General features: G+C 44.4%; 1 pseudogene; it reads right to left on the reverse strand.

Annotated features, from left to right (window-relative positions):
• Positions 1–842: 842 nt before the first annotated feature.
• Positions 843–24,423, reverse strand: part of LOC111977988 (transformation/transcription domain-associated protein-like) — a 140,568-nt pseudogene continuing 116,987 nt past the window's right edge.

Here is a 24,423-nt window from a genome sequence, read left to right on the forward strand (position 1 = left end):
TCGGTTTTGAGGATGGTGTTCTCTCTGTACTATCTGCAGCGTCTCAGGTTTGAGGATGCGTGGTCTCTCTGTGCTATCTTGCAGCGTCTCAGGTTTGAGGATGCGTGTCTCTCTGTGCTTATCCTTTGCCAGCGTCTCAGGTTGAAGGGTTGGTGTCTCTCTGTACTATCTGCAGCGTCTCAGGTTTGGGATGCGTGTCTCTCTGTACTGACTGCAGCGTCTCGTTTTGAGGACGCGTGTCCTCTGTGCTATCTGCAGCGTCTCAGGTTTGAGGATGCGTGTCTCTCTGTGGCTATCTGCAGCTCCTCAGGTTAGATGCGTGTCTTCTGTGCTATTGCAGGTCTCAGTTTGAGGGATGCGTGTCTCTCTGTGCATCTGCAGCGCGTCTCAGGGTTTGAGGATGCGTGTCTCTCTGTGCTATCTGCAGCTCGTCTCAGGTTTGAGGATGCGTAGCTCTGTGCTATCTGCTGCAGTCTCAGGTTGAGGATGGTGTCTCTCGTGCTATCTGCAGGTCTCAGGTTTGAGAGCGTGTCTCTCTGTGCTATCTGCAGCGTCTCAGGTTTGAGGATGCGTGTCTCTCTTGCTATCTGCAGCGCCTCAAGTTTGAGGATGCGTGTCTCTCTGTGCTATCATGCTAGCGCCTCAGGTTTGAGGATGCCGTGTCTCTCTGTGCTATCTGCAGCGTCTCAGTGTTTGAGGATGCGTGTCTCTCTGTGCTATCTGCAGGTCTCAGGTTTGAGGATGCGTGTCTCTCTGTGCTTATCTGCAGCGTCTCAGGTTTGAGGATGCGGTCTCTGCTGTGCTTCTGCACATCTCAGGTTGATGCGTTGAGGTGTACATGATCAGCCAGGCCGACAGAGACAGCTGAACATTTTCCTGAAGGTCCAGTAGTCTGGTAGCTTTGCGGGAAGGTGTGTAACGCCCCACTCCTCAGGCATGCTGCAAGGTACCATGTTCCCCTGCACTCCTTCAGAATGTCACGCAGCACCTGGTGGGGAGGGGTTGGCGTCAGAGAGGGAGTGTGTGTGTTCCAGACAGCACCTGGTGGGGACCGGGGTGGAGTCGAGAGGGAGTGTGTCTGTTCCAGACAGTACCTGGTGGGGACAGGGATTAGAGTACAGAGAGGGAGTGTGTTGTTCCAGACAGTACCTGCGGTGGGGACAGGGGGTTAGAGTCAGAGAGGGAGTGTGTCTGTTCAGACAGTACCGTGTGGGACAGGGGGTTAGAGTCCAGAGAGGGAGTGTGTTGTTCCGACAGTTACCTGGTGGGGACAGGGTTAGAGTCAGAGAGGGAGTGTGTTTGTTCAAGACAGTACCTGGTGGGGACAGGGGGTTAGAGTCAGAGAGGAGTGGTATGTGTTCCAGACATGTACCTGGTGGGGACAGGGGGTTGAGTCAGAGAGGGAGTGTGTGTGTTTCCCAGACAGTACTGGTGGGGACAGGGGGTAGGAATCAGGAGGGGTGTGGTGTGTGTCCAGACTGTACTGGTGAGGGACAGGGGGGTTGGAGTCAGAGAGGGAGTGTGTGTGTTCCAGACAGTACCGTGGGTGGGGAACAGGGGGTTGGAGTCCAGAGAGGGAGTGTGTCTGTGTCAGACAGTACCTGTGGGGACAGGGGTTAGAGTCAGAGAGGGAGTGTGTGGTTCCAGACTGTACCTGGTGGGCAGGGGGTTAGAGTCAGCAGAGGGAGTGTGTGTGTTCCAGACTGTACCTGGTGAGGACAGGGGTTGGAATCAGAGAGGGAGTGTTGTGTGTTCCAGACAGTACGCTGGTGAGGACCGGGGGTTAGAGTCAGAGAGGGAGTGTGTGTTGTTTCCAGACAGTACCTGGTGGGACAGGGGGTTAGGTCGAGAGGGAGTGTGTGTGTTCAGACATACCTGGTGGGAGAAGGGGTTAGAGTCAGAGGGAGTGTGTGTGTTCCAGACGTACCTGGTGGGACAGGGGGTTAGAGTCAGAGAGGGATGTGTGTGTTCCAGACTGTACCTGGTGGGACAAGGGGTTGGAATCAGAGAGGGAGTGTGTGTGTTCCAGACAGTACCTGGTGAGGACGGGGGTTAGGAGTCGAGAGGAGTGTGTGTGCTGTTCCAGACCGTACCTGGTGGGGACAGGGGTTAGAGTCAGAGAGGGAGTGTGTTTGTTCCAGACAGTACCTGGTGGGGACCGGGGGTTAGAGTCAGAGAGGGAGTGTGTGTGTGTTCCAGACTGTACCTGGTGGGGACAGGGGTTAGAGTCAGAGGGAGAGTGTGTGTGTTCCAGACGTACCTGGTGGGACAGTGGGTTAGAGTCAGAGAGGGAGTGTGTGTGTGTTCCAGACAGTACCTGGTGGGACAGGGGGTTAGAGTCAGAGAGGGAGTGTTGTGTTTCCAGACAGTACTGGTGGGACAGGGGGTTAGAGTCAGGAGGGAGTGTGTTGTTCCAGACAGTACCTGGTGGACAGGGGGTTAGAGTCAGAGAGGGAGTGTGTCTGTTCCAGACTGTACCTGGTGGGACAGGGGGTTAGAGTCAGAGAGGAAGTGTATGTTTCCAGACAGTACTGGTGGGGACAGGGGGTTGGAAGTCAGAGAGGGATGTGTGTGGTTCCAGACAGTACCTGGTGGGGACAGGGGGTTAGGAATCAGAGAGGGAGTGTGTGTGTGTTCCAGACTGTACCTGGTGAGCCGGGGGTTGGAGTCAGAGAGGGAGTGTGTGTGTTCCAGACAGTACCTGGTGGGGACAGGGGGTTGAGTCAGAGAGGGAAGTGTGTTGTTCCAGACAGTACTGGTGGTGGACAGGGGTTAGAGTCAGAGAGGGAGTGTGTGTGTTCCAGACAGACCTGGTGGGAAGAGGGGGTTAGAGTCAGAGAGGGATGTGTGTGTTCCAGTACTGGTGGGGACAGGGGTTGGAGTCAGAGAGGGAGTGTGTTGTTCCAGACAGTACCTGGTGGGACAGGGGGTAGAGTCAGAAGAGGGATGTGTGGTGTTCCAGACTGTACCTGGTGGGACAGGGGGTAGAGTCAGAGAGGGAGTGTGTGTGTTCCAGACTGTACCTGGTGAGGACAAGGGGTTGAATCAGAGAGGGATGTGTGTGTCCAGACAGTACCTGGTGAGGACCGGGGGTTAGAGTCAGAGAGGGAGTGTGTGTGTCCAGACAGTACTGGTGGGACAGGGGGTTGAGTCAGAGAGGGAGTGTGTGTGTTACAGACTACCCTGGTGAGGACAGGGGGTTAGAGTCAGAGAGGGAGTGTGTGTGTTCCAGCTGTACCTGGGGGGGACAGGGGGTTAGAGTCAGAGAGGAGGTGTGTGTTCCAGACTGTACCGGTGAGGACAAGGGGTTGGATCAGAGAGGGAGTTGTGTGTTCCAGACAGTACTGGTGAGGACCGGGGTTAGAGTCAGAGAGGAGTGTGTGTGTGTTCAGACAGTACCTTGGTGGGGACGGGGTTAGAGTCAGAGAGGGAGTGTGTTGTGTTCCAGACAGTACCTGGTGGGGACCGGGGTTAGAGTCAGAGAGGAGTGTGTGTGTTTCCAGACTGTACCTGGTGGGACAGGGGGTTAGATCAGAGAGGGAGTGGTGTGTTCCAGACAGTACCTGGTGGGGCAGGGGTTAGAGTCAGAGAGGGAGTGTGTGTGTGTTCCAGACAGTACCTGGTGGGGACAGGGGGTTAGAGTCAGAGAGGGAGTGTATGTGTTCCAGACAGTACTGGTGGGGACCGGGGGTTAGAGTCAGAGAGGAGTGTTGTGGTGTCCAGACAGCCCTGGTGAGGACAGGGGTTAGAGTCAGAGAGGGAGTGTGTCTGTTCCAGACAGTACCTGTGGGGACAGGGTTAGAGTCAGAGAGGAGTGTGTGTGTGTTCCAGACTGTACCTGGTGAGACAGGGGGTTAGAGTCAGAGAGGGAGTGTGTCTGTTCCAGACAGTACCTGGTGGGCAGGGGTTAGAGTCAGAGAGGAGTGTATGTGTTCCAGACAGCACCTGGTGGGGACAGGGGTTGGATCAGAGAGGAGTGTGTGTGTGTTCAGAAAGCACCTGGTGGGACAGGGGGTTGGAGTCAGAGAGGGAGTGTGTGTGTTCCAGACGTACTGGTGGGACAGGGGGTTAGAGTCAGAGAGGGAGTGTGTCTGTTCCAGACAGTACCTGGTGGGGACAGGGGTTAGAGTCAGAGAGGAGTGGTGTGTTCCAGTGTAATGGTTCTGTCATATTCTTCCTCCTCCTCGGACGAGGAGAGGCGAGAAGGATCGGACCAATATGCGGAGTGGTAGTGCTCATGATGAATTTATTAAACGAACAATGAACACTGAAATACAAAACAAATAAACGAAGTGCAGAAACCTATACAGTACCGTGTGGTGAAACACTAACACGGAAACAAACACCACAAAAACACCGTGAAACCCGGCTGCCTTAGTATGATTCTCAATCAGGGACCACGATTGACAGCTGCCTCTGATTGAGAAATACCAGGCCAAACACAAAATCCCAACATAGAAAATCACACATAGACAAACCACCCAACTCACGCCCTGACCAACTAAATAATACAGACAAAGGAAAACAGGTCAGGAACGTGACATCAGACTGTACCTGGTGGCCTGTGTGCCGCTGGACTGAACTGTAGCCAAGGTGGTGTGTTCTGTGTGTGTGTGGTGTGTGTGTGTGTGTGTGTGTGTGTGTGTGTGTGTGTGTGTGTGTGGTGTGTGTGTGTGTGTGGTGTGTGTGTGTGTGTCGTGTGTGTGTGTGTGTGTGTGTGTGCTTTGTGGTGGTGTGTGTGTGTGTGTGTGTGTGTGTGTGTGTGTGTGTGTGTGTGTGTGTGTGTGTGTGTGCGCGTATGTTCCAGTACCTGGTGGCTGGCCTGTGTGCCCCTGGCCTGTACAGTAGCCAGACGATCGTAGTAGCGTGAGATGGGGTTATCTTGCTTGATGCCCTTCTTGGACAAGCGTGGCATAGATCTCAACTAGAGACAGAGAGGATGGGATGTCCTCCACCAGACGCATCTGAGGAGACAGCTACCACCCTGGGGACTGGAGAGAGGGAGGGAGGGTGAGAGGGAAGGTGGAGGGAGGAAGATAGGGGGTAGGGAGGGCTGGAGGGAGAGTAAGCACAATTTAATAACATGGGAAACTGATTACACACCTCAATACAATGTATACAACCTAACCTTGGTGGACTAGAGGGAGGGAGAGGGAGAGGGAGAGGGAGAGGGAGAGGGAGAGGGAGAGAGACAGAGAGCTAGAGCAGTAAGACACCTCAATAGAACAGCTACACCTTCATTTTTAGAGACAAAACAATCAAGTTAAATCATATCCACCAGGTCTACCTATCAAGCCTAACTTCAGATTTCTCAATACAGTACAAGAGTTTTAGTGCTCCTGTCGGCCATGATGTAACAGTAGAGTTGATTCCGAWTCAGAGTGTTTAATAGTCACATGTACAGTGTTGCAGGTGAGGTTGCAGGGTACAGTGAAAATCTTAGGCCCCCGAGCTCCAACATGCAGGACTAAGTTAAATAAAACAATGACAATGGTAATCCCCTCATCAATCTACACACAATACCCCATAATGACAAAGCAAAAACAGATTTTTTTAAATGTCAGAAAATTTATAAAAAATGTAAACTAAAACAAGTACTCAGACTCTTTACTCAGTATTTTGCTGAAGCACCTTTGGCAGTGATTACAGCCTCCAGTCTTCTTGGGTATGACCCTAAAAGTTTGGCACACCTGTATTTGGGGAGTATCTCCCATTCTTCTCTGCAGATCCTCGCAAGCTCTGTCAGGTTGGATGGGGACCGAAGCTGAACATGCTATTTTCAAGTCTCTCCAGGTATGTTCGATCGAGTTCAAGTCCAGGCTCTGGCTGGGTCACTCAAGGACATTCAGAGACTTGCATTGTCTTTGCTGTATGCTGAGGTTCATTGTCCTGTTGGGAGGTAAACCTTCGCCCCAGTCTGAGGTCCTGAGCGCTCTGGAGCAGGTTTTCATCAAGGATCTCTCTGTACTTTGCTCCGTTCATCTTTCCCTCGATCCTGACTAGTCTCCCAGTCCCTGCCACTGAAAAACATCCCCACAGCATGATGACGCCACCATCATGCCTCACCGTAGGGATGGTGCCAGGTTTCCTCCAGACGTGACGCTTGGCATTCAGGCCAAAGAGTTCAATCTTGCTTTCATCAGATCAGAGAATCTTGTTTCTCATGGTCTGAGAGTCTTTAGGTGCCTTTTGGCAAACTCCAAGCCGGCTGTCATGTGCCTTTTACTGTGGAGTTGCTTCTGTCTGGCCACTCTACCATAAAGGCCTGAATGGTAGTGTCTTGGTGGTTATACACTTCTTCCATTTAAGAATGATGGATACCACTGTGTTCTTGGGGACCTACAATGCTGCAGAAATGTTTTGTTACCCTTCCCCAGTTCTGTGCCTCGACACAATCCTGTCTTGACCCCTGTAACAATTCCTTCGACACGCACTGTGTACTGTGAGATCTTATATAGACTTTCCAAATAATTATCAAGCAATTTAATTTTCCACAGGTGGATTCCAATCAAGTTGTAGAAACATCTCAAGGATGATCAATGGAAATAGGATGCACCTGAGCTCAATTTCGAGTCTCATAGCAAAGGGTCTGAATACTTATGCAAATAAGGTATTTTATTTTATATATCTTTATCAAAATTTGCTCAAAAATCTAAAAACCTGTTTTTGCTTTGTCATTAATAGGGTATAGTGTGTAGATTGATGAAGGAAACATTTATTTAATCAATTTTAGAATAAGTCTGTAATGTAACAAAATGTGGAAAAGTCAAGGGTCTGAAAACTGTCCAAAAGCACTGTACAAGGAATAGAGAAATTGATTGTACGAAGAATAGGAGAGAGAGAGCGAGAATGTGTGTGTAGGAGACAGAGAGAGATGAGAGACAGAGACAGAGACAGAGACAGAGAGAGAGAGAGAGAGAGAGAGAGAGAGAGAGAGAGAAGAGAGAGAGAGAGAAGAGAGAGAGAGAGAGAAGAGAGAGAGAATGTGTGTGTATGAGACAGAGAGAAGACACAGAGAGAGAGACAGAGAGACAGAGAGCGAGAATGTGTGTGTATGAGACATAGAGACAGAAAGAGAGCAGCGAGAGAAGAGGAGAGAGAGAGAGAGAGAGAGAGAGAGAGAGAGAGAGAGGAGAGAGAGAGAGAGAGAGAGAGAGAGAGAGAGAGAGAGAGAGAGAGAGAGAGAGAGAGAGAGAGAGAGAGAGAGAGAGAGAGAGGCACCAGGGTATCAATCAGTCCAAGTACACAGTGATGTCACGGGCCAATTCTCCCCCGGGTGACATTCTGAACCCTCCATTTCCTCTTGTCTCCACAGATACCAGGTCCGGTAAACGAGGGATGTACACATTGCACACTGACATGGGCTCAGTTGGCTTCTGCCAAAAGACTTTCATCCATCCCTATTTATCTAATCTACCTAATCTATACCCCATCTCTACCTAATCTATTACCCATCTCTGTCTAATCTATACCCCATCTCCATGTAATCTATATCCCATCTATCTAATATATGCCCCATCTATCTAATCTATACCCCATATCTATCTAATCTAAACCCCATGTATCTAATCTGTATCCCATCTATCTAATCTATATCCCATCTATCTAATCTATACCCCATCTATCTAATCTATACCCAATATCTATCAAATCTATACCCATCTATATCCCATGTATCTAATCTATATCCCATGTATCTAATCTATATCCCACCTAGCTAATTTATACCAAATCTATCTAATCTATACCCCATATCAATCTAATCTATACCTCATCTCTATCTAATCTATATCCCATCTCTATCTAATCTATACCGCATCTCTATCTAATTTATACCCAATCTATCTAATCTATACCCCATATCTATCTAATCTATACCTCATCTCTATCTAATTAACCTATATACCATTTCTATCTAACCTATATACCAACTATATCTATACTATATCCCATTTCTATCTAATCTATATCCCATCTCTATCTAATCTATACCCCATCTATCTAATCTGTACCCGTCTATCTAATCTATATCCTATCTAATCTATATCCCATCTATCTAATCTATATCCCATCTATCTAATCTATACCCCATCTATCTAATCTATATCTCATTAATTTAATTTGTATCCCATCTTTCTAATCTATACCCCATATGTCTAATCTCTTCTCTGTCTATCTATTCCATATCCTATCTATTCTATATTCCATCTAACTAATCTATACCACTATCTATCTAATCTATAGCCCATCTATCTAATCTATATTTCATCTATCTAATCTATACCCCATATGTATTCATGTTACCAGATAAAATTGCTGTACAATATGATCTTGTGCACATTCAGATGTCATAAATCAGCACTCCAGAGATCTCCCTGTCCTCTGCTGTGCCTTGATTGTATTACTGTTGATGATATCTGGAAATGTGCATGTACACCCTGGCCCATCATCTACAGTTGCTAGCCCCAATTCTGATTTGTGCTCTGATATCTGCTTCACTGATTTCTGCTCTCGTAAAAGCCTGGGTTTTCTGCACGTTAACATTAGAAGCTTATTACCTAAAATGGATAAATTGAAAGTGTGGGTTCACAGCTCCAATCCCAGATGTGTTGGTCATTACTGAGAGTGTTTTGAATACTGATGTACACCTTTCTGGTTCTAACCTTTTTCGGCAAGATGGGGGAGTGGCAATCTTTACCAAGGATCACCTTCAGTGCTCGGTTGTCTCCATCAAGTCTGTCCCCAAATAATTTGATTTGCTGGTTTTAAGCATTCAACTTTCAAATAGCTCTTTGTTGACTGTTGCTGGGTGTTATCGTCCTCCATCAGCACCGGCCTGTACCCTACCTGCCCTAAGCTCTCTCCTGGCACCTTACACTAAGTCTGAATTTTTCCTGCTAGGTGACCTAAACGGGGACATACTTAAACCACCTGACCAAATCCTAAAGCAATGGGACTCCCTAAATCTTTCTCAGATTATTACTAATCCCTCAAGGTATGACTCCAAACACCTAGAAAAGGCTACTCTCCTCGATGTTATCCTCACAAATAATCCTGATAGGTATCAGTCTGGTGTTTTCAGTAATGTCCTTAGTGATCACTGTTTTACAGTCTGTGTTCGTAATGGCTGCTTTGTGAAACGACCTGTCCTGATTTGTCATAAACGCTTGCTAAAAAACTTTCATGAGCTTCTTTCATGAACTGGCTTCTGTAAAATGATATAGAATCAGCTTGATACCCTCTGTCGAAGACGCTTGGACCTTATTTTTTGATATTTTCAGTGGTATTGTTAAAACTTCTTATGGCTGCAATCCCGTTAACGGGATCGATATGACAACAGCCAGTGAAAGTGCAGGGCGCCAAATTCAACAGAAATCTCATAATTAAAATTCCTCAAGCATACAAGTATTTCACACCATTTTAAAGATACACTTCTTGTTAATCCTACCATAGTGTCCGATTTCAAAAAGGCTTTACAGCGAAGCACCACAAACAATTATGTTAGGTCACTGCAAAATCACAGAAAAACACAGCCATTTTTCCAGCCAAAGACAGGAGTCACAAAAAGCAAAAATAGAGATAAAATGAATCACTAACCTTTGATGATCTTCATCAGATGACACTTCATGTTACACAATACATATATGTTTTGTTCGATAAAGTTTATATTTATATCCAAAAACCTCAGTTTACATTGGCGCCATGTTCAGAAATGCCTCCAAAATATCCGGAGAAATTGCAGAGAGCCACATCAAATAACAGAAATACTCATCATACACTTTGATGAAAGATACATATTTTACATAGAATTATAGATACACTTGTTCTTAATACAACCACTGTGTCAGATTTCAAAAAAGCTTTTTGGCAAAAGCACAATATTCAATAATCTGAGAACAGCGTTCAGCCACAAAAGGAAGCCATACAGTTACCCGCCAAATTGTGGAGTCAACAAAAGTTATAAATAGCATTATAAATCTTCACTTACCTTTGCTGATCTTCGTCGGAATGCACTCCCAGGACTCCCACTTCCACAAGAATTGTTTGTTTTGTTCGGTAATGTCCATCATTTATGTCCAAATAGATATTTTTGTTAGCGTGTTTGGTCAACAAATCCAAAGTCAGGAAGCGCGTTCACTAAAAGCAGACGAAATGTCAAAAAGTTCCGTAACAGTCAGTGGAAACATGTCAAACGATGTATTGAATCAATCTTTAGGATGTTTTTAACATAAATCTTCAATAAAGTTCCAACCGGAGAATTCCATTGTCTTCAGAAGTGCGATGGAACAGAGCTCCCTCTCATGTGAACGCGCATTATCAGAGCATGGTCAGTTCATGGTAGACCTTACTCATTCCCGTCTCCTTCGACCCCACTTCACAATAGAAGCATCAGACAAGGTTCTACAGACTGTTGACATCTAGTGGAAGCCGTAGGAAGTGCAAACTGACCCATATCCCACTGTGTATTCGATAGGCGATGAGTTGAAAACCTACAAACCTCAGATTACCCACTTCCTGGCTGGATTTTTTTCTCAGGTTTTTGCCAGCCATATGAGTTATGTTATACTCACAGACATCATTCAAACAGTTTTAGAAACGTCAGAGTGTTTTCTATCCAATACTAATAATAATATGCATATATTAGCAACTGGGACTGAGGAGCAGGCAGTTTACTCTTTACTCTGGGCACCTCTGGGCACCTTTTCATTCAAGATACTCAATACTGCCCCTGCAGCCAAACACGCCCCCATAAAGAAAATTATAATTAAAAACAGGTTCAGCCACAGGTTCGACCGTGATCTTGCAGAGTTACTCCACCTCAAGATTTGCATTTGGCGAAAAGCTCGGCACACGCATACTCAAGCTGACTGGCTATCGTTCAGGCAAATGACAAATAAGTGCACTCAGGCTATCCGGAAGGCCAAAGTTAGTTACTTTAAGAAGCAGTTCTCTCTCTGTGGGTGTCACGCCCTGACCATAGAGAGCTGTTTATTCTCTATGTTGGTTAGGTCGGGGTGTGATTAAGGGTGGGTTATCTAGGGGAATTATATTTCTATGTTGGCCTGGTATGGTTCCCAATCAGAGGCAGCTGTTTATCGTTGTCTCTGATTGGGGATCATATTTAATTAGCCATTTCCCCATTGTGCTTTGTGGGATCTTGTCTAGGTATAGTTGCCTGTGAGCACTATTTTGAGCTTCACGTTTCGTTTGTTCGCTTAATTGTTTTTTCCCTTTGAGTTTTCTATTCCAAATAAAAGGATGGAAACATACCACGCTGCATCTTGGTCTACTCCTTATGAYGAACATGACAGTGGGTCTAACCCCAAGAATGTCACGGATCCCTCCCAAACTTTCATCACACACACCTGTCCCCTATTCCCACTGATTAGTACTCGTATAGATGTGCCCTTTGGATTATTGTTACAATGTCCGTTGGTGCGTGTGATTACCCCCGATGCTTCTCCCTCTTTATCCCCTGTCCCGCTACAAAGTTTCTCCCTGCAGGCGGTCACTGAGTCCGAGGTGCTAAAGGAGCTCCTTTAACTTGACCCCAAAAAATAATCTGGGTCAGATGGTATAGACCATTTCTTCTTTAAGGTTGCTGCCCCTATAATCACCTATTCTATTTTGCCCTGTTTATCAAAAGTGTTGGAAAAACTTGTCAACAATCAACTGACTGACTTTCTTGATGTCTATAGTATTCTCTTGGGTATGCAATCTGGTTTCTGCTCAGGTTATGGATGTGTCACTGCAACCTTAAAGGTCCCCAATGATGTCACCATTGCCCTTGATTCTAAGCAATATTGTGCTGCTATTTTTATTGACTTGGCCAAAGCTTTTGATATGGTAGACCATTCCATTCCTGTTTGCCGGCTAAGAAGTATTAGTGTCTCTGAGGGGTCGTTGGCCTGGTTTGCTAACTACCTCTCTCAAAGAGTGCAGTGTATAAAGTCAGAAAATCTGCTGTCTCAGCCCCTGCCTGTCACCAAGGGAGTACCCCAAGGCTCGATCCTAGGCCCCACGCTCTTCTCAATTTACATCAACAACATAGCTCAGGCAGTAGGAAGCTGTCTCATCCATTTATATGCAGATGATACAGTCTTATACTCAGCTGGCCCTTCCCCAGATATTGTGTTAAATGCTCTACAACAAAGATTTCTTAGTGTCCAACAAGCTTTCTCTACCCTTAATTAACCTTGTTCTGAACACCTCCAAAACAAAGGTCATGTGGTTTGGTAAGAAGAATGCCCCTCTTCCCACAGGTGGTATTACTACCTCTGAGGGTTAATAGCATGAGGTAGTCATCTCATACAAGTACTTGGGAGTATGGCCAGATGGTACACTGTTCTTCTCTCAGCACATATCAAAGCTGCAGGCTAAAGTTAAATCTAGACTTGGTTTCCTGTATCGTAATTGTTCCTTTTTCACCCCAGCTGCCAAACTAACCCTAATTCCTACCCATGCTAGATTACGGAGACATAATTTATAGATCGGCAAGTAAGCGTGCTCTCGAGCGGCTAGATGTTCTTTACCATTCGGCCACCAATGCTCCTTATAGGACACATCACTGCACTCTATACTCCTCTGTAAACTGGTCATCTCTGTATACCCATCGCAAGACCCACTGGTTGATGCTTATTTATAAAACCCTCTTAGGCCTCACTCTCCCCTATCTGAGATATCTACTGCAGCCCTCATCCTCCACATACAACACCYGTTCTGCCAGTTACATTCTGTTAAAGGTCCCCAAAGCACACACATCCCTGGGTCGCTCCTCTTTTCAGTTCGCTGCAGCTAGCGACTGGAACGAGCTGCAACAAACACTCAAACTGGACAGTTTTATCTGAATCTCTTCATTCAAAGACTCAATCATGGACACTGTTCTGACAGTTGTGGCTGCTTTGTGTGATGTATTGTTGTCTCTACCTTCTTGACCTTTGTGCTGTTGACTGCCCAATAATGCTTGTACCATATTTTGTGCTGCTATCATGTTGTGTTGCTACCATGTTATTGTTATGTTGTCTCTCTTGTTGTGATGTGTGTTTTGTCCTATATTTATATTGTATTTATTTTTATTTTTTTATCCCAGGCCCCCGCCTTTTGCCTTTTGGGACACCGTCATTGTAAATAAGAATTTGTTCTTAATTAACTGACTTGGTTAGTTAAATGAAGGTTAAATAAAATAAATGAATAAAAAATACCCCATCTATCTAATCTATACCCCATATCTATCTAATCCCCATATCTATCGAATCTATACCCCATGTATCGAATCTATATCCCATCTATCTAACCTATATCCTATCTAATCTTTATCCCATTAATCTAATCTATATCCCATCTATTTAATCTATACCCCATCTATCTATTCTATATCCCATCTATGTAATCTATACCCCATATATCTAATATTTACCCCATCTATCTAATCTATACCCCATCTATTTCATCTATACCCCATATATCTAATCTATACCCCATCTATCTAATCTATACCCCATCTCTATCTAATCTATGATTTATCTATCTAATCTATATCCCATCTATCTAATCTATACCATATATTAATCTATACCCATCTATCTATATCTCATACCCCTCTATATCATCTCTATTCCATCTATCTAATCTATACCCCATATATCTAATCTATATCCCATCTCTATCAAATGTATATTCTATCTATCTCATCTATACGCCATCTATCTATCTATACCCATATATCTAATCTATACCCCATCTCTATACAAATGTATATTCATCTATCTCATCTATACGCCATCTATCTAATCTATACCCATATTCTAATCTATACCCATCTATCTACTATACCCATCTAACTAATCTATAACCCTCTATCTAATCTATATACATCTAACGAATCTATAACCCATCTAATTAATCTATATCATCTATCTAATCTATACCCACTCTATCTAATCTATACCTCATCTAACTAATCTATACCCATCTAACTAAATCTATAAAGCTATCTATCTCAAATCTAATACCTTTCTATCTATACCGCCTCTATAATCTATACCCATCTTATCTAAGTATACCCATCTATCTAATCTATACCCCATCTATCTAATCTATACCCATCTATCTAATCTATACCATCTCTATCAAATCTATATTCCATCTATCTAAATCTATACTCCATCTATCTAACCATATAACCCATTCTACTAATCTATACCATCTAATCTATCTATATACACTATCTATTCTATGCCCTCTATCTATCTATACCCCCATCTCTATCAAATCTATTCATTATCATCTTCCCATCTATCTAATCTATACCTCTATCTAACTATCTACATCTAACTATCTATACCATCCATCTATCTAATCTATACCCATCTATCTAATCTATATACATCTATCTAATCTATACCATCTAACTATCTATTATACCCTCTATCTAATTCTACTTACCCATTATCTAATCTATATAACATCTATCTATTCTATACCCCATTCTATCAAATCTATATTCCATCTATCTAATCGATACCCATCTATCTAATGCTATACCCATCTATCAAATCCTCACTATCAAATCTATTTCCTATACTAATCTACTTATTCGATATTCTTTGCCCATCTATCTAATCTATACCCCATCTATCAAATCTATATTCCATCTATCTAATCTATACTCCATCTATCAAATCTATATTCCATCTATCTAATCGATACTCCATCTATCTAATCTATACCCCATCTTTCTAATCTATACCCCGTCTCTTTAGATCAGAGCAGATGAAAGGAAAGACATAAGTCTTCTTAATGCTAAATGGAAATGCACTTCTTTATGTTGTCAGACCAGAACATTGTAGCCCCCCATGAGTATGCCCGTGACCTCTGCCCTGGATGTGGTTCACCACAACACTGATGAGTCCATCATAGAAAGATCAATTTAGATGTCATCTCCCAACCAGCCTCCTGTGGTCATAAACTTGCATCTTATTTTATTCACTCACTGACTGACTGATTCGCTGCGCTGACACAAGTCGGCACATTTCCCTCATTCCTCTCTTTTCTTGTTTGCCCTGTTTTTCTTTAGAGAAAACCGTATATACAGCTCAGTTAAAGAGCTAAGATTTAAACATCCACTGCATGCCTTCGAATGCATTGACATGCCCTTGGAAAAACATTTTAGACATTTCTACTCTCTCCTTGAGAAATGCAGTCCTGGGTTGAGAGCCGCAGATATAAAGGGAGAGGAAATGTTAAACTGCCTGTGAAAGGACTGACTTGACAAGAGGAAAACAGATAGCCCAGACACAGATGGCGAGAGAGATATGAAAGAGGAGAGTCGAAGACCGAGGGAAGGGGACAAGGAGACACAGTCAGACAGACGTAAAKCAGTAGCCCAGTGTGCTGTCCCACTGAGGAAGAGGTGTCTCTTGGTGAACTATAGAGACTAGACAGGAGAGCGAGGAGTGCTAGAGAGAGACAGAGAAAGAGATATAGACCAGTGTGTGTCATAGAAGTGAAGAAGAGGTGTCTCTTGGTGGTCTCCTTCCTCTTCTCCAGACAAGGGTTGAGCAGTCTCAGTAGCTGTAGGACCCTCTCCTCCCTGCGGAAATCAGTCAGTCAGGCATAGATGTTCCAGTTGAGACCTCTGATGTAGAGACGCAGTGTTGCTGAGTTGTGTTTCTGGACAATCTCCACTCTGGGCATGAACCTGGAGGAAACACTCATACACTGTTACTACCTGGGAGGTAATGGGTGCATAACAAGACTTGTTGTGTGTTTGTGTGTGTGTGTCTATACTGTATCAGTGTGCTGTACAGTACTGGGCGATCTTGATGTAATAGTGTGTGGGCTTGGGCATGAGGAATTCCCCAGGGATCGCCACCTCAGCGGTCTGGGCGGAGAAGTTGCTGAGGAAGCGACACTTCTCCTCGATCAGGAAGAACTTGGGCAGCTGCTTGGCCTTGGCATCCAGGATCTTGATCCACTTCTTCAGCTAGGAGATGAGGTTGTGGAGCTTCATGGAGCCAGGCAAGCTGAAGTCAAAGTCTGCATGGGGACAGAGACACAGAGAAAGGGGTTGATAACCTACATGAGGCTGGAGGTAGTGGAGGCAGACAACATGTTAGAAGGATGGGGCTGGATGTAGTGTAAGAAGTGGAGGTAGTGGAGGTTGACAACATGTTAGACGGATGAGGCTGGAGGTAGTGGAGGTTGACAACATGTTAGAAGGATGAGGCTGGAGGTAGTGGAGGTTGACAACATGTTAGAAGGATGAGGATGAAGGTAGTGGACGTAGTGGAGGTAGACAACATGTTAGAAGGATGAGACTGGAGTTAGTGGAGGTAGAAGGAAGCCAACACCAAAGCCTACACTGACAAACATACAATTCTAAGTTTGGGTTCAAATGGTTTAGTCTATTATGGTTCATAGAGAAAACCACATTATTTAGTCTTTTAATGTTCATACAGAAAACTAAATGGTTTAGTCCAGTGGTTCACACATTTTTTATAGTCCCGTACCCCTTCAAACATTCAACCTCCAGCTGCGTACCCCCTCTAGCACCAGAGTCAGCACACTCTCAAATGTTGTGTTTTGCCATCATTGTAAACCTGCCACACACGCACTATAAGATACATTTATTAAACATAAGAATGATTGTGAGTTTTTTGTTACACCCGGCTCGTGGGAAGTGACAAAGAGCTCTTATAGGACCAGGGCACAAATAATAACATAATAAATAATAATGAATAATTTTGCTCTTATTTAACCATCTTACATATAAAACCTTATTTGTTCATCGAAAACTGTGAATAACTCACCACAGGTTAATGAGAAGGGTCTGCTTGAAAGGATGCACATAAATGTTTTGTTGTATTGGAGAGAGTCTGTCTTAAATCATTTTCCACACACAGTCTGTGCCTGTATTTAGTTTTCATGCTAGTGAGGGCTGAGAATCCACTCTCACATAGGTACGTGGTTGCAAAGGGCATCAGTGTCTTAACAGCGCAATTTACCAAGGCAGGATACTCTGTTCAGAAATCTGGAAGTGGCTTCTGATTAAATTCAAATTTCACAGAACCGCTTGTTGCAATTTCGATGAGGCTCTCTTGTTCAGATATCGATAAGTGGACTGGAGGCAGGGCATGAAAGGGATAACGAATCCAATTGCTTGTGTCATCCATTTTGGGAAAGTACCTGCGTAATTGCGCACCCAACTCACTCAAGTGCTTYGCTATATCACATTTGACATTGTCCGTAAGCTTGAGTTTGCACACAAAAAATCATACAATGATGGAAAGACCTGTGTGTTGTCCTTGTTAATGCAGACAGAGAAGAGAACTTCTTAATCATAGTCCCTGTAATCCTAGATTCAGATCATTCAGGAGAGAAAAAACATCACCCAGATAGGCCAGTCGTGTGAGAAACTCATCATCATGCAAGCGGTCAGACAAGTGAAAATTATGGTCAGTAGAGATTTTTTTTTTTTTAAACGTGTCAATACYTTGCCTCTTGATAACCAGCGCACTTCTGTATGTTGTAAAAGCGTTACATTGTCGCTGCCTATATCATTGCATAATGCAGAAAATACACGAGAGTTCAGGGGCCTTGCTTTAACAAAGTTAACCATTTTCCCTGTAGTGGCCAAAACGTCTTTCAGGTCGGTGGATGCCGCAGTGTACCCAAGTGGCGATGGGAGCAACTGCTTGCATGCGCGTTACCAGTCCACTATGTCTCCCTGTCATGGCTTTTGTGCCATCAGTACAGATACCAACATGAGCAGCAGCTACGTTTGGCTACATACGGATCATTAGTGGAATTCCCACAAGAGAGTAACGGTTGATGTGATTGGATGTGAATGATTTGACTAGGCTACCTGTATTTGACATTGTGTTGTTATTTCGCTGAACACTAAATTGTTTAATTTTATTTTTGGCAGTGAAACGAGGATACTCAGGCGAGAAAAAAAACTCACCCAAATGTATAGCCCCGTTGGAAAATATAAATGGACTGTTTAAAAAAACTGGTGGTACGTGTACCCCAGTTTGGGAATACCTGGTTTAGTCTATTAATAACCTTTTCTCAATATAGGGGGTGCTGTTTCAACATTAGCATTTATCGTCTCCAAATTAAACTGCCTCATACTCAATTCTTGCTCGTACAATATGCATATTATTCATACAGTTCTGTTCATACAGAAAACTAAATGGTTTTGTTTCCATGAATGTGAGAAATAACCAAAGAGAGCAAAGCTGAGACTGAAAAGAACCAATGAATAAGAGGCAGAAATAAGCTCTTCGTCATCATATCAACAAAAGTGCTGTACATTTTCCACCCAATCCCCCATGGAGCTAGTCTACTGATACAATCACAAGTCCCTCTCACAAGAAAAGGGATTCAACTCCATATTCAAGTCACAACTGACATTGTGCATATTCTTGGGAGGGAATTGTATAACAAAAGGTGCAAGCAGAAAGGGAGCCACGGTGAAGGCCCCAGGACATCTTTATCAAGCGTGCAGAAACCTGCTCCAGTATCATGTGGCTGCTGTTCTCTGCTTGTTGTAATGAAACCATGAAAGTGTATCAGAGAAGGAAAGGCCTTGCCATTTCCCACTGTCTGAGGGAAGTATAACGCTTGAAATAAACCTGTAATTCCAATGTTCCTTTTTTAACTGCCTGCGCTTTGCTAGCCTAGGGGAGATGGTGAATTTGAAATAGGGTAGTCTTGTTGAATTGCCAATGATTCAGCGGCATAAAAGTATAAATAACCTACAAATAGAACACATGAACTGCAACTGTCTTTATTTTACAAGATCATTTTCATTACTGTCTCAATTATTTTGTGATATCAAAGGGTACGTAAACAGAGGAAATAGGAAGAAGAGGAGAGTTGAAAATAGAACACATCTTGACATTGCAGCGTGGCCATGTAGTGGAAACTGCGTCCCAGCAAAAGTAAGGAGGAGGGGGGCTATTTTAGCTCCCTTTTTATCTGACTGCTGATCAGTCATCTCATGCTGCTGTGATCAACAAGCTCCCTGCTCTCTAATCCCTAGTCTCTTCACACAACCTCAGATACCTGCTCCCTGACCTGAGACTGTAACACTAGGAGGCCTGGAACTCTCTCTCTCCTTCACTGCTCTCTCGGGCTCCGCTCTGCTCTCAGCCATCCACCCCCCCCCGCCCCCCCCCCCCCCCTTCATCATGTCCAGAGAACCACAGTGGTTACAGTGGAGTTAGTATATTACATTTACACAAATCATGAATGCTTTTAAAAAATATATATATTTAGTACTTTCCAAATAAACTTTATATTTCCATGGAAATACATGGGTACCCATGAGAAAGACACATCAATATGACAACAAAACAAAATATTGTAGTGCTCTCTCTCTCTCCCTTTCCAGATATACTCTAGACACCTAAAACAATCCTGCCATGAAGTTACAATCATTTATTAAAAGGTACATCAAAACAACTGCTACTGAACTTCAAGTAGGCCTACAATTTGAACAGCGGCCTGAATGTCTGAGAAAGAAATACAGATCCCAAAGATGGGATGAAAACCTGAAAAAGACGTTGGTGTGTGTGTGGTGTGTTGTGTGTGTGTGTGGGTGGTGGTGTGTTGGTGTGTGTGTGTGTGTGTGTGTGTGTGTGTGGTGTTGTGTGTGTGTGTGTGTGTGGTGTGTGTGTGGTGGTGTGTGTGTGTGTGTGTGTGTGTGTGTGTGTGTGTGTGTGTGTGTGTGTGTGTGTGTGTGTGTGTGTAATGCATAAACAGTTAAAACATTTCTCTTATCTCAGGGCCCTATGATGCATTGCATTTGCAAAAGACCAAATTTGATCAAATTCTGTCAGTCATTTGTGCACGATGAGGCCGCAGTGTGATGCCACCATGGCTAAAGACACGCTCCACCGGAGCACTGGAGGCAAGCACTGCCAAGACCCTGATGGCCATTCGGGACAGTGAAGGAAGAGCCTTCATGTTCATCGCCCAGAACAAGAGGGCATTCTGTCCTTCGCATATGTCAAGGTAGTGACTTAACTGTAGTTCTGGAGTGGTCCCAACAGCTTTCTTCTGCCTCTTACAGTATGCTGCAAACAGCCCTTCTTCTTGTCCAAGACTACGGTCCTCTCTCTCTTCCTCATCAACAAGAGGCACTGCTTGCTCAGTCTCTGCAGAATCTTGCAGAATCAGTTCTGGCAAACATGTAAAAGCATAGCAGAAACAAAAAGGCCGGTATTAGAGTATTGGTGATGCAGTGGGTTAAACTGATAAAGTATTATTGTTGCAGTCAATTTGATTAAATGATGAGAAAAAGTTACTTTAAACTCAATAATATTTACCTTTCACTCTTTGTGCCACCTCCTCCTTGACCAGCACATGGTGCTCCGCCCACATCAGAGGAACATCCAGATCCAAGGCAGCTGCTTTGAGGTAGACTGGATCTGAAAAGTGGGCAGTGATTCCATCTTGTGTCCTGGCCATTTTCACATTGATGAAGATTCCAATAAATATTTTGTTCAGGGATGCCTGGAGACTTCTGACAGGACAGAGGGAACAACAGAACTGATTGTGACTATCTTCTCCCCCTGTGTCATATCTGTTGCTTCTCCAAATGTCTTCAGAATGTCCACCAACTCCTTCAACTTATTCAACTACCATACTGTGAACAGCAACTCCTTGTGCCCAGCCTTTTCTGGAACATGACAGAGCTTTAGATGGTCACATTGGATAACTGCCTTCACTTGTCTCAGTGTTGAGTTCCATGTTGTGTTGACAGCAGCAGGGATGCCTCTTTCCCCGAATTCAGCCTCAAACACCTCTTTGAATGTTGTGCTTGTATGCAGCAGGGAGCTGATTTTTGATAACTTTGAAAGAGAAGGAGTCATCACTTTTGTTTCCTTCAAGCCATCTCCCACCACCAGCTGGAGAGTGTGGGCAAAACACTGCAAGCGCTGCTTTTTTGCAATAGCAGCATCTACTGTTTGCTGGTCTTCCAGAGTTAGGTCATTCCAGAGCTCTGGGTCATCAAGGTGATCTTCGTCATGTACTTTATCTTCTTGTTCAATGGGGAAGCACACCGTGGATGTTTTTCTCATGTTGGCAGCATTGTCACTAATGATATAGTCCAATTTATCTTTAATGCTCACAGATTCTTTTGGCCGTGTGTGGGCCTTTGAAGCGGTCACAGGCCAAGAGATTGGACTTGAGCTGTATCCTCTCTCAATCTTTCTCCATACAGTGCACAGTGACACCAAGGAACCCCCTCATCTTTCGGTCGGACTAAATGTCCACTATGACTGAAACATGGTCAGTGTTGCTCAACTGAGTTTTGAGTTTTTTGAGTTTTGAACGTCTCTCTGTAGCGAGGTTCTCTACTTTTGATGTCAATGTTCTGTGACACACTGGGGTGTACTTACACACTGGGCTGTACTTACACACTGGGCTGTACTTACACACTGGGCTGTACTTACTGTCAACCACTGACAGAAAGTGACCAAAACTCTTGTTTTCCACAATAGACAGAGGCAAGTTGCAATCGATAACTAGGTCAGACAGTATTGCATTGTTGATAGCTTTCTGCTGTGGATGATTCATGCTCTACTGCCCTACATGTGTCTCCATGAACTGTGAGATTGGAGACTGTTGTGGTTAATTGAGCAGCGGCAGTAGCACAGCAGCCGCAACCCCCCCCATATCGATCAACTATCGAGGATCGCTATGGGGCGCAATCGGTCAATGTGGGCTTGTACACAATCGCCCAACCTTAACACAGAAACACACACACACACGCACACACTCTCTCTGTGTGTGGTTACAGTAGACTAACATATGTCAGTGGTTTAGGGAACAGTAGTAACATCAGGCAGGATTTAGGCTACCAACTGCCTAGCCAGTTGTAGCTCAATCTTGGGTGCAATGATCACGTTCCCACACTGACTGACTGTGTGGAGGCTCATTGATTTAACGTTACGTTAGCCTACATGCTACACTAGCAAAATTATATATAGCTGTCGGCTATATTAGCCACGACTTACCGTTCTTTGTGCAGCTTCAAATGTCGAACAAAGTTGGAAATTGTTGCTGTAATTTTCTTYCYGCATGTTTTGTAAGTTGMAATCTGTTTTTTGTTGACTACAGCATAGTCTTTATATCCGAAAATAATAATTTTGGGTATCATCTTTCCAAGGGCTCCATCTGAATTCACCCGCCGACGTTCCTCTGCACTGCCACGCACAACTTTTTCTCCACTGGTATAATTTGATTGGCTGCTGTCTGATTCAAACTGTAATCGGTTAAATGAAGAGTTGATGCACTAAACACTTTTTTTAAAAGCATAATTTTTCATATTTGGGTTTGGGGAGGGTTTCAAGTCAGTTCGGGTCAAAAGGCTCAAGTCCAAAGTTAAGTCAAGAGTCATTGGTGTTAAAGTCAAAGTCGAGCCGGAGTCTGACTCGAGTCCTAGTCATGTGACTCAAGTCCACACCTCTGCTAGGCGGTGTCAGACGAAGGCTCAAATAATTGTCAAAGACTCCAGTCACCCAAGTCATACACTGTTCTCTCTGCTACGCATGGCAAGCGGTACCGGAGCATCTAGTCTAGGACCAAAAGGCTCCTTAACAGCTTCTACCCCCAAGCCACAAGATTCTAATCAAATGGCCACCCGGTGTCACGCCCTGACCTTAGTTATCTTTGTTTTCTTTGTTATTTTGGTTAGGTCACGGTGTGACATGTGTGTTTTGTCTTGTCTAGGGTTTTGGGTATGTCTAGGTGTGTGTGTGTAGTCTAGGCATTATGTAGGTCTATGGTGGCCTAGATTGGTTCCCAATCAGAGGCAGCTGTTTATCGTTGTCTCTGATTGGGGATCCTATTTAGGTTGCCATTTTCCAGTTTGGTTTGTGGGTGATTGTCTATGAGATGTTGCATGTCTGCCATCGTTATACTTGGCGTCACGGTCGTTTTGTATTAGTTTGTTAAGTGTTCTTCGTTTCATTAAAGAAGATGTATTCACATCACGCTGCGCTTTGGTCTCCTTCGTATGACGAACGTGACACCCGGACTGTTTACATTGACCCCCTCCTGTATATAGCCTTGTTATTGTTATGTACATTTATAGTGTTACTTTTTGATTGATCTGATTTGTTTAAATTACGTTTATTTAGTAAATATTTTATTAAATATTTTTCTTGAACTGCATTGTTGGTTAAGGGCTTGTAAGTAAGCATTTCATGGTAAGTTGTATTCGGCGCATGTGACAAATAACATTTGATTTGTGATGCACAACCCTTCAGACAAAATAATATTTGTTTCAACTTGTGTGAAAATTATTTGAAAAACCCCCAAAAGAGTGTTCACATGATACCATGTTGCCAAAATACTGTAGTTTCTGAAAGACTGACAAAGACAGGTGATCTTGCTGTGAACAGTGAAGTATAAAATATATTTTTTCCAGGGTTCTTTTGACAAGCAGAGAGATCTGGAGTGGGATCAATTTCTTAAACAGTAACTCATGCAAAGAGCATTCCCCATAATTGGATTTGAATGCCTCCCCCCTCTCCTCCCTGTCCCCTCTGACAAATGTTATGTGTGCGCACATAAACAGATTTTCCGGCCCACAAACCCAGGGAAAGTGAACGAGGGATCGTGTAACAGGGCAAGGCGGTGGCGGTGAGGTTGGCTGCTCGGCAGCAGCAGAAGTGCTGGGCTGTAAACCCTGTTTGTTCCGCTCTGAGGGCTTTTTGGATTTCTCTGCGGCGCTCGGTTGCCGTGGACACAGCTGGGGAGCGACGGCCGGTCGGCAGGCAGGCAGGCACCCTGTGAGCCGGAGCTCCAGTGACGACTGGCCGAGCCAACACAGCTGGCACCCAGTACCCACACAGCTGGTAACACGCTACACGCTCCCTCTGTGTCTCTCATGCTTCACTCTTGCTCTGCCTCTAATTCTGTTTCCCTTTTTTCTCTCTGTCTTGCTTATTCTCTCACAGGCTCTCTTGTTCCTCCTTTTCTCTCTCTCCATTACTCAATTTGTTTTCCCTCTTTCATATTTTACTCTCACACGCTCTATTCTCTGGACCTCTCTCCCTCTCCCTGCCCAGTCATCATACAGTACTGTAGTCAGACACATTAGCTCAGCTAGCCTCTCTCCAGTCTGGTGGAGGGGAAAACAGAGGTGGAAAAGAGGGGGAACTGAGTGAGGAGAGACAAGACAAATGAGAGGAGTGCCAGTGTGTGTAGGTGGACAGGGAATGGGGAGCTCTGTGTTTGTAGGTGGACAGGGAATGGGGAGAATATGTGTGTGTAGGTGGACAGGGAATAGGCAGCTCTGTGTATGTAGGTGGACAGGGAATGGGAAGCTCTGTGTGTGTAGGTGGACAGGGAATGGGGGAATAGGCATCTCTGTGTGTAGGTGGACAGGGAATGGGGGAATGG

The sequence above is a fragment of the Salvelinus sp. IW2-2015 genome, linkage group LG18, assembly GCF_002910315.2.
Source record: "Salvelinus sp. IW2-2015 linkage group LG18, ASM291031v2, whole genome shotgun sequence".
In the NCBI taxonomy this organism is placed as follows: Eukaryota; Metazoa; Chordata; class Actinopteri; order Salmoniformes; family Salmonidae; genus Salvelinus; species Salvelinus sp. IW2-2015.